Genomic DNA, 9,240 nt, shown 5'->3' with positions numbered 1-9,240 from the left:
GCTACAGGAACATATCATGGCAAAGCAAGGCATGGCATGAAGCTACTCAAAGCATATAACAAAAGTCCCTTAGTGACCATGAGCCAAAAGGGATCAGAAAATACAATTGCAAGCATGTGAACATAGCAAAAACATAAACAGATTCAGACTTAGTGAAAAACTGGAGCATGGCAAAACAGATAACGAGTAGGCATGTTTACGAGCTCGATGCACTCACTACGAGGCATTGCATGACAAACTAAGCATACACCCAGCAAATAGACATGGCATAGAAGTTAGACATGGCAAGAACAACAACATAGCATGCACGGATCAACAACAACAAGCTCGGCAAAATTGCTAAACATGTTAACAATCTGCCAGGAACATTTTATAGCAAAAGTAGAGCTCGATTGACTCAAGCTAGGGTGCTCCATAATTGCAAACAAAGACATGGATGGATAGATCACAAAATTATCTACAAAACATCCTTACTGATCATGCTCAAAAGAGGCACGGATCACTAGGAAACAACATGAACATATGGCATAAAAATAATGACAGGGCAAGGACTTGGTGAAATTCTAAGTCCCTGGAATCAGCATCATTGAGTAAGCTACTTTGCATGCTTGTGCTAGCCACCACAAAGATCACTAAAATACATGGCATACACCCCTGTAAAGATGACATGGCATTCTTCAAAACATATGTAGAGCTCAGGATCATAGCATGCACACCTCAATCATGGAAAAAATGACAAAAATGCATTTGCTGAAACAGATCTGAAATTATCATCACATAGCCCTCTTCCAACAACATTTAGGGAACCAAGATGAGCTCAAATGAAAATGATGCAATGAGATGAAATGATGTACTCTTCGAGACAAACATTTTGATATGCTACACGCATGAATCGGAGCCACGATGAGGGAGTTATGATGCGTCAAAGTATGCATAAAAGGTAGGGTTTCGGGGCAAAAAGTCAACCGAGATTTTGGATCTGAGATCTGGCACTGTAGCGGTTCGTCTCCCGAGGTTCGCCGGGTACTGCTCACCAGAGAGAAGCCGAGGTCACCGGAGAAGACCACCGGCGATGGCGGCGGCAGCTACGGGTGGTGAGGCGGCGCGCGGAAGTCGAGGGCGGCGAGCGGCGGACGGCGATGTGGGGCAGCGTGACGGACCGGTTGAGGCGGCGGCAGAGCGGCGGACGCCAGCGTCGAGGCGGCGCGGTGGCTCGCCGGCTCGGGAAGGAGAAGGGGCGGCGCGGTGGCGCTCTCCCGCGGCTCGGGCGGCGCGGCGGATGGGCCGGAGAGGGCTGGACACGGGCCCTGGCGGGGCGGTGATCTGGGGACCGGGCGGCGGCAAATAGGGCGGCGACACGTGGCAGCGGCAGTGGATACAGACGTGTTCGGCTGGACGGGAATTTGTCCGGCGGCGCGTGGAGAGGGAGGGGTCTAGGGTTTGCCTGAAAATTTCGGGGGTGATCTATTTATAGAGGTAGAGGGGGCTAGGAAGCTCCAAATGAGGTGCGGTTTGCGGCCACACGATCATGATCGAACGCTCTAGATGATGGAGGAGGTTTAGGGGGGGGGTTTGGGCCACTTTGGAGGGGTGTTGGGCTGCAACACACACGAGGCCTTTTCGGTCCCTCGGTTAACCGTTGGAGTATCAAACGAAGTCCAAATGGCACGAAACTTGACAGGCGGTCTACCGGTAGTAAACCAAGGCCGCATGACAAGTCTCGGTCCAATCCGAAAATGTTTAACACTCACACACGAAAAGAGGTAGAAAGGGACACCGGAGGACATAGGAGCGCCGGAATGCATAACGGACAACGGGGAAAATGCTCGGATGCATGAGACGAACACGTATGCAAATGCAATGCACATGATGACATGATATGAGATGCATGACAAAGACGAAAACACACGAAGGCAAAAACCCGACAACGAGGAAATAACATAACTTAGTGCCGAAAAAGACAAGAGTTGGAATACAAATAAGGTAAATTACATGGGGTGTTACAACACTCCACCACTACGAAAGGATCTCGTCCCGAGATCTAGGATTGGAAAAACTCCGGGTACTCAGAACGGAGGTGATCCTCGCGTTCCCAGGTGGCTTCACGGTCGGAATGATGTGACCACTTGACTTTCAAGAATTTGATTGACTTGTTGCGAGTCTTGCACTCAGTTTCTTCAAGAATAGCAACTGGGTGCTCATGATAAGACAAGTCTTCTTGGAGATCTATGTCTTCGTAGTTGACGGTGCGGTCAGGAGTCTTGAAACACTTGCGGAGTTGAGAGACATGAAACACGTCGTGCACGTTTGCAAAGTTGGAGGGAATCTCAAGTTGATAGGCGATATCGCCTCTTTTGCTGACGATCTTGAAAGGACCCATGTATCTAGGGGCAAGCTTCCCTTTGATACCGAAGCGACGAGTACCTTTCATTGGAGAGACGCGGAGGTAGACATGGTCTCCGATCTTGAAAGCCAAGTCACGATGCTTGCTATCATAGTAGCTCTTCTGGCGCGATTGCGCGGCTTTGAAATTATCATGAATGACTTTGCACATCTCTTCTGCCTCTGTGATCAAGTCATTTCCAAGAAGTTGACGTTCACCAGTCTCTAACCAGTTAAGAGGAGTACGACACTTCCTGCCATAGAGAATTTCGAATGGGGCCTTGCCCGAACTCGCTTGGAAGCTGTTGTTGTAGGAGAACTCGTCATATGAAAGACAATCTTCCCACTTCATACCGAAAGAGATGACGCAAGCCCTGAGCATATCTTCAAGAATCTGATTTACTCGCTCGACTTGGCCACTAGTTTGAGGATGAAAAGCCGTGCTGAAGCGAATGTTGGTGCCCATGGCCTTCTGAAAAGAATCCCAAAACTTGGAGGTGAAGATGCTGCCACGATCTAAAGAAATCAACTACGGAATGCCGTGCAGAGAGACAATCCGAGAGGTATATAGCTCTGCCAATTGAGCTGCTGTGATAGATTCTTTGATAGGAAGGAAATGAGCCACTTTAGTGAGTTTGTCGATGACAACAAAGATAGCATCATTGCCACGCTTGGACTTTGGAAATCTAGTCACGAAGTCCATTTCAATGTGGTCAAACTTCCATTCTGGAATGGCAAGAGGTTAGAGGAGACCAGCTGGTCGTTGGTGTTCTGCTTTCACTCTTCTGCAGACATCACATTCATTCATGAACTAAGCAATCTCGCGCTTCATTCGAGTCCACCAATACGACTGCTTGAGATAATGGTACATCTTTGTACTTCCAGGGTGGATAGAGAGGAGTGAATTGTGAGCTTCGTTCATAATGACTTTACGAAGATCACCTTTAGGCACAACAATGCGATCCTCGAAGAATAGAGTATCCTTGTCATCAAGACGATAACACTTGTACTTAGGTTGACTCTTGGCAATCCCAATCTTCACCTTCTTCAGCATAGCATCAAGAAGTTGAGCCTCGCGAATCTGATCTTCCAAAGTAGGAGAGACTTGGAGGTTGGCGAGGAAACCTTGAGGAACAACTTGAAGATTGAGTTTGCGGAAAGCTTCACAAAGCTCGGGTTGGTAAGGCTTGAGAATCAAACTGTTGCAGTAAGCCTTCCTGCTCAATGCGTCAGCAATTACATTGGCCTTGCCTGGAGTATATTCGATACTCGGATTATACTCTTGAATCATTTCGACCCAACGAGTCTGCCTGAGGTTGAGATTAGGCTGAGTGAAGATGTACTTGAGACTCTTATGATCAGTGAAGATGTCCACTTTTCTTCCCAATAAGAGATGTCTCCAAGTTAAAAGAGCATGGACAACTGCCGCCAACTTGAGGTCATGAGTGGGGTAGTTCTTTTCGTTGGGCTTCAACTGGCGAGAGGTATAGGCCACAACTTTCTTCTCTTGCATCAACACTGCACCAAGACCTTGAAGGGAAGCATCACAGAAGACCTCGAACGGTTTGGATTCATCAGGAGGAGTCAGAACTGGAGCAGTGACTAACTTCTCTTTCAGGGTGTTGAAAGCGATGTCACATTCGGGAGACCAGACGTACTTCACATGCTTCTGCAAGAGGTTGGAAAAAAGCTTCATGATCTTTGAGAAGTTCTCAACGAACCTTCGACAATAACTTGCGAGCCCAAGGAAGCTGCGGAGTTGCTTCACGTTCTGAGGTGGTTCCCAATTCACAATTGCAGACACCTTCTCAGGATTCACAGCAATGCCCTTGGCAGAAATGATATGCCCAAGGTAGAGAACCTCATCAAGCCAAAACTCACACTTTGAAAACTTGGCATAGAATTGATGTTCTTTGAGCTTATCCAGCACCAAACGCAAGTGCTTGGCATGATCCTCCTTGTTCTTGGAAAAGACCAAAATGTCATCGAGGTAGACCAAGACGAAGTCATTTGCGTAGGCATTGAAGATGAAGTTCATCATGTGAGAGAACGTTGGAGGAGCGTTGACAAGGCCGAATGACATGACAGTGTATTCATATGAACCATAGCTTGTTCTGAATGCTGTCTTGGGGATATTTTGTTCACGAATGCGAATCTGATGATAGCCCATACGGAGATCAAGCTTGGAGAATACTTGATCACCTTTGAGTTGTTCAAACAGCTCGTTGATGTTGGGAAGTGGGTACTTGTTCTTTATAGTCTTCTTGTTCAATGGACGGTAGTCGACACAGAGTCGGTCTGTTCCATCCTTCTTCTTCACAAAAAGAACTCCACAACCCCACGGAGAAGAACTAGGTCGGATGAGACCCATTCGCTCTTGAATATCGAGTTGCTTCTTCAGCTCCTTCAACTCTTCAGGTCCAAGCTTGTAAGGACGTTTGCAAACAGGTTCCGTGCCAGGCTCAAGATTGATGACAAATTCAACTGGCCGGTGTGGAGGCATTCCTGGAAGCTCTTCTGGAAAGATGTCTTGATATTCGCAAACGACTGGAATTTGAGAGATGGCATCCAGCTCGCCCTTCTCATTGAGAGAAAATAGACGGATGGTATTATCACGAGCGGCAAAGACGATTACATCCTCAGACGAATGTGTCAATTGAATCTGCCTGGCAGCACAATCAAGCTGAGCCTTGTGCTTAGAAAGCCAGTCCATACCGAGAATAAGATCAATATCCGAGTTACCAAGGACCATTGGGGAAGAAAGAAACTTATAGTCGCCCAACGTGATAGTAACATCTGGAACCTCCAAACTGGCACTCAAACATTTGCCGGGAGAAACGATATCCATTGATTTGCCCAAATGAGAAGAAACGAATTCATTCTTGGCAAAAAATGGCTTTGACATGAAACAATGCGATGCACCAGTATCAAAAAGAACTTTTGCAGGAACATCGTTAATAGGAAGGTTACCCATAATCACATCTGATGAGTCCTTTGCCTGAGCTGCGTTCATCAAGTTGACCTTGGCGTGCTTGGGATTATGCCTGACCACTGCATTGCTAGCAGATCTTACAGGAGGAGGAGGAGGAAGACGCCTCTGATTGAAGCATTTGTTGGCATAGTGACCCTTCTACTAACACTTGTTGCACGTGACCTCCGAGAGAGGACGGTGATACGAAGCACTTGATCTTGGAGCTTGAGACGAAGTCTTGTTTTGAAAGCCTAGGTTGGGTGGGTGGGAAGATCCATTTCCACCTTTGCTCTTCTGCTGATAAGGCTGACGGAACGGAGGAGGAGGCAGCCAATACTTTTGCTGCTTAGAAGCCACTTGAGTTGAGGAAGAAGGAGTTGCATCTCTGACTCGCTTCTTGGAAGCATCACACTTCAGTTGAGCAGTCTCTTGCTTCATTGCCATATTGTAGAACTCATCGTACTTCTTCGGCTCAAAAAGGACGAGAGCTAGTTGGAGATCTTCTCTGAGGCCACCCCTGAACTAGTAAATCATGCTCTTCTCGTCAGGGACGTCTTGCTTAGCGAAACGAGCGAGCCTCTGGAACAGAATGTTATACTGGTAAACAGACAAGCTGCCTTGCTTCAGGTTGCGGAATTCCTCACGCTTGCTTTCAACAACACTCTGAGGAATGTGATGAGCTTTGAAGTCTTGACGGAATTCATCCCAGGTAATCACACGGCCTCCTCTGGAATCTTTGTATTGCTGAAACCATTCTGCAGCTTGGTCTTTGAGTTGGAAGGAGGCAAACTTGACAAAGTCCTCAGGCCTGACATTGCTGCACTCGAAATGCTTGCCGATATTCACGAGCCAATCATCAGCGTCTGAGGCCTCGACACAGTTGCTGAAGGTCTTTGGCTGGTTAGCGAGGAACTGGTTGAGTGTAGCAAACTGATTCTGATTGTTGCCATGGCCATGATTCCCTTGGTTGCGCTCTTGCAAGAGCTGCATGATCAGCAGCGTGTTTGCATTGGTAGAGGCCATCACAGCTTGCCATGCCTCCGGAGGTGGAGGTGGTGGTGGCGAATCAGGATTCGGAGTCGTGCGCGTCGGAGGAGCCATCCTAGAGAGGGTGACATCCGTTAGCATCTTGACAGACAAATATTGAAGCTGAATCAAATGGATTAAAATTGCAACATATAGTCTTCACATCCAAACAAAATGAACGAATGAATTCCAATTGAAACGGTCACATTTCCATAAATTGAGAAGCCACTTAGATAGAGGTAGAAGAATAAAACAACAAGGTACGGATAAGAACAAATACTTGGTGAGGATTACCCAATCACAAACCAAATATCCGCGGAAGAAATTCTAGAGCTACATGAATTCTCACCTATGAAACTCCCGAACCTTTCCGGTTATGCAATCAGGTGTTGGGGATACAGGGGAAGCATAACATCTCACCCAAAGCTAGCAAATCCTACATCCAGCTGTATCCATCAACCTTCGAAAAGCATCCGTTATACGAGTTATGGCAATACTCCCGAACTCCCGCCCCAGTACTGGGTGGCGTCGAGGTTATCTCACCAACAACTGCATAAAAGAGATTTTCGATGTCGGCGAAACTCAGGTATTCCAGAATTGCAACGATAAAATTGTGACGACAACACCTCGGAGCTCAACTCCCCGGGACACTTCTACAACCCCTAAATGTCAGGAGGCACCAAGAACAATGTTCTCGTCACAAAACCATCGGAAGATTCCAGGATACCCACGTGATCCTAAATTTTTTTCTAGTGAAATTTGAGAAGAGAAGAGTCAAAACTCTACGTCAGGATGCCTCACCAGAGCGACGAAGGGACTGAGGTGTAAAAAGAAATCCTACTCTCCGATATATATAATTCTAAATGACTCAAAACATTTTTCTAGACTCAACAACGCCAACGATTTGATCAAGCAGGGGTCTCCTAAGGTCAGGGAAGGCTCTGATTACAAACTTGTAACGCCCTCGATGCGGCTATATCTCCCACGTGTCGAAGCACGACTTAGAGGCATAACCGCATTGAAAGCAATGTCGCAAGTGAGGTAATCTTCACAACAACCCATGTAATAAATAAAGGGAAAGGTACATAGTTGGCTTACACTCGCCACGTCACACAAATACATAAATAAGTCATTACATTCATCCAATACACTCAAGGGTCCGGCTACGGAACCAAAATAAAGATCAACCCCCAAATGCAACATAGTCCCCGATCGCCCCAACCGGGCACCACTACTGATCATCTAGAAAAGACACGTAGTAACGACGAGAGTCTTCATCGAACTCCCACTTGAGCTCGGTCATATCATCTGGAGCGGTATCATCGGTCCCTGCATCTGGTTTTGGAAGTAATCTGTGAGTCACGGGGACTCAGCAATCTCACACCCTCGCGATCAAGACTATTTAAGCTTATAGGTAAGGTAAAGGTATGATGTGGAGCTGCAGCAAGCGACTAGCATATTTGGTGTCTAACATACGCAACTGGGAGCGAGAAGAGAAGGCAAAAGCACGGTCGAACAACTATGATCAAAAAGTGATCCTAGAACAACCTACGTCAAGCATTACTCCAACACCGTGTTCACCTCCCGGACTCCGCCGAGAAGAGACCATCACGGTTACACACGCGGTTGGTGCATTTTAATTAAGTTAAGTTTCAGGCTATCTACAACCGGACATTAACAAATTCCCATCTGCCCATAACCGCGGGCACGGCTTTCGAAAGTTCAAATCCCTGCAGGGGAGTCCCAACTTATCCCATCACAAGCTCTCACGGTCAATGAAGGATATTCCTTCTCCCAAGACAATCCGATCAGACTCGGCATCCCGGTTACAAGACATCTCGACAATGGTAAAACAAGTCCAGCAACACCGCTTGAATGTGCCGACAAAACTCGATAGGAGTTGCACATATCTCGTTCTCAGGGCACACTCAGATAGGTCAAGCTACGAGTAAAACCAACCATCGAGTTGCCCCGAGGTGGCCCCGCAGGCTGCCCAGTTCAGACCAACACTCAGAGGAGCACTGGCCCAGGGGGGTTTAATAAAGATGACCCTTGGGCTCCGGAAACCCAAGGGAAAAAGAGGCTAGGTGGCAAATGGTAAAACCAATGTTGGGCATTGCTGTAGGAGTTTTATTCAAGGAAAACTGTCAAGGGGTTCCCATTATAACCCAACCGTGTAAGGAACGCAAAATCCGGGAACATAACACCGATATGACGGAAAACTAGGGCGGCAAGAGTGGAACAAAACACCAGGCAAAAGGCCGAGCCTTCCACCCTTTACCAAGTATATAGTTGCATTAAGATAATCAAGATAATATTATGATAACCCAACAATAAACATGTTCCAACAAGGAACGAACTTCAAATCTTCACCTGCAACTAGCAACGGTATAAGAGGGGCTGAGCAAAGCGGTAACATAGCCAAATAACGGTTTGCTAGGACAAGGTGGGTTAGAGGTTTGACATGGCAATTAGGGAGGCATGATAAGCAAGTGGTAGGTATCGTAGCATAGGCATAGCAAAAGAGCGAGCATCTAGCAAGCAAAGATAGAAGTGATTTCGAGGGTATGGTCATCTTGCTTGCAAAGTTCTCAGAGTTGCCTTGATCCTCGTAAGCGTACTCAACGGGCTCCTCGTTCACGTACTCGTCTCTCGGCTCTAACCAAGCAAGAACAACAACAAAAGTAACACAATCAACCACGTGCAATGCTCAAGCAACATGATGCAAACATGGTATGATATGCGGGATACGATATGTGATGCATATGCAAGATTTGGAAAGGAAAGATTGAACCTGGCCTCAACTTGGAAATCCAAGAGATCCACTGGAAAGGTGAGGTGATTTCGGTCGAAATCGATAT

Source organism: Triticum aestivum, chromosome 3A, assembly GCF_018294505.1.
Source record: "Triticum aestivum cultivar Chinese Spring chromosome 3A, IWGSC CS RefSeq v2.1, whole genome shotgun sequence".
NCBI lineage: Eukaryota > Viridiplantae > Streptophyta > Magnoliopsida > Poales > Poaceae > Triticum > Triticum aestivum.
Note: the sequence above shows the minus strand (reverse complement) of the source record.